The sequence below is a fragment of the Silene latifolia genome, chromosome X, assembly GCF_048544455.1.
Source record: "Silene latifolia isolate original U9 population chromosome X, ASM4854445v1, whole genome shotgun sequence".
Taxonomy (NCBI): Eukaryota; Viridiplantae; Streptophyta; class Magnoliopsida; order Caryophyllales; family Caryophyllaceae; genus Silene; species Silene latifolia.
The window spans coordinates 156,708,543-156,710,982 of record NC_133537.1 but is presented as its reverse complement, the minus strand read 5'-3'; the positions used below and the strand labels follow the sequence as shown (position 1 = coordinate 156,710,982).

General features: G+C 39.5%; 1 non-coding gene across 1 annotated transcript; it reads left to right on the top strand.

The window, feature by feature from the left end:
• Positions 1–1,028: 1,028 nt before the first annotated feature.
• Positions 1,029–1,135, top strand: LOC141626086 (small nucleolar RNA R71). The gene has a single exon (XR_012535812.1). It is a non-coding gene; the product is annotated as a small nucleolar RNA R71 (small nucleolar RNA).
• The last annotated feature ends 1,305 nt before the right edge of the window (positions 1,136–2,440 follow it).

Here is a 2,440-nt window from a genome sequence, read left to right as displayed (position 1 = left end):
TGGGTTCCTTCTCCTTGGCCTTGTCTTCACTTTTCTTTGAAACTTCTTCTTTTGATGGTTCTCCATCCTTGGAGTTTTGCACAACTTCTTCTTTGTCACTAGCTTCCACAACTTCATCCTCAACTTGCTTCTTTGGTGCTTCATACCTCTTACCACTCCTCAAGTGAATGGCACTAACCGTTTCATGTCTCGGGGGATTACTTTGAGGTGGTAATTTCCCCTTTTGTCTTTGTGAGCTTGAAGATGCTAGTTGAGTCAATTGGGTTTCTAACATTTTGGTGTGGGCTAGGATGTTGTTGATGGTGATTTCCTCTGCTTGACTATCCTTTTGCATTTGAGTGAAAAACTCTTGTTGATTCTTTTGCATTTGGAGGACCGCTTTTTGAACATCAAAACCTTGGTCATTTTGTTGATTGTATGGAGTTTGGTTTTGGTAACCTTGGTTTTGGTTGTAAAAGGGTCTTTGATTTTGGTTTCTCATGGGAGGTGGGGTGTATGTTGGTTGAGGGTTTTGAACATTTTCGCTTTTGTATGAGAGATTTGGGTGGAATTTAGTGTTTTCATTGTAATAATTTGAATAAGGGGTACCACTCTTGTATGCTTGAAAAGCATTGACTTGTTCATTTGTTCCCCTACATTCACTTTGGTCATGTCCCAAAGTTCCACAATTCTCACATATCCCACTTGGGATTGATAAAGATGCCGTTATGGCATTAACATGATGCTTTGGTGATTTTGAGGCTTCTTCAAGTCTAGCCATAGCTTTTTCGAACTTCAAATTGATGGTATCAATGTGAGCACTAAGTTGAGCACCCAATTGAGTAATAGAGTCCACTTCATGCTTTCCTCCTCTAGAAGCCTTGCGAGGTCTACTATATTGTGAATTATGGACCGCCATTTCCTCAATCTTGTTCCAAGTTTGATTATCGTCAACTTCGGTGAACATACCATTTGATCCCATGTTGAGAATGTTTCTTGAGTCTTCATAAAGACCATTCCAAAATTGTTGTACCAAGAACCACTCGCTAAGTCCATGATGAGGACATGAGTGACAAATTCCCTTGAATCGCTCCCAAGCTTCGTACAAAGATTCTTCATCTCTTTGCTTAAAGCCCGTAATTTGAGCTCTTAGCATGTTAGTCTTTTACGGTGGGTAGAACATTTTGTAGAAAGCTAGAGCCAATTTCTTCCAAGAGTCAATTCCGAGAGTAGCCTTATCAAGGCCTTTCAACCATTGTTTTGCGGTGCCAATTAGAGAAAAAGGAAATAAGACCCATCGAATTTGGTCTTGAGTTACACCGGTTTGAGAAATCGCATCACAATAGTCACAAAAAGTCTCCATGTGAGAGTGAGGGTCTTCACTAGGCTTCCCCCCAAATTGGCTTCTTTCGACTAATTGGATAAATGCGGATTTGGTAATGAAATTTCCGGTTAAGTGTTGTGGTGTGGGAGTACCATTGGGTAGGTTCTCCTCGGTTGGTACGGAATGTGATGAAAATTTAGGCATTGTGGGTTGATTTTGTGTTGGATTTTGTGTTGAGTTCTCCTCACCTTCTCTTGTAAAAGGGTTGACGAACTCAATAGTGTTTGGTTGAATAACTACAACCTCACCAATACCTCTCAAAGTACCTCTAGCAAGTCTTCTATTGTTTGTCAAAGTCCTTTTAATTTCGTGATCAAAGGGTAACAAGTTACCTTGTGATCTTCTAGACATGCAAAATATCAAACAACTTGAAAATAATTAGAACAAACCTTGAGGAGTTTTACTTCCCCAAGGCAAAGAAAGACACAACTAATAACAATCTATGAAAATCTAAATCAAGTTAACACCGTCCCCGGCAACGGCGCCATTTTTGGTCGAGTCCTCTTTGAGGTTTAGTTTTCGGTACTTGTCGTTAGGAGCACCTAGACCAAAACAATATTTATAGCTTCACAAACAACTCTACTATTAGTAAAGAGGCAAGTAAAGGTCGGATCCCAAGGGACGGGTATTGAAGTGAGATTTTCAATTGCAACTAGCAGTGTCTAGGGGTGTCACAATTTGGGGTTTGAATAGAAGATCACTAAACTAAATAGCAATGAAAGTAAACAAGAAAGATGATTAAAAATGGGTGTAAACAATTCATAAAAGGCACTAGGGTGTCATGGGGTCATAGGGGATTCATGGGAATTGATCATACAAACATATTCTCAAATTATAAGCAAACAATTATTGTTGTGATGGATCGAGTTGGTTTATATCTTACAATCCTAAGAAAGTTTGGGTCCCGGAGCCGAATCGATTAGATTGTGCAACACCTACAAGTCGACTTAATCTTCCCTACTCAACTATATGCATGGTCTAATGAGACTCTAGTTGGTATATGTCTTACAAGTCTCATTGAAAAGATAGGTGATGGGTAAAAAATGCAAGGATTCATAGGCTCGCATTTCATCAAAC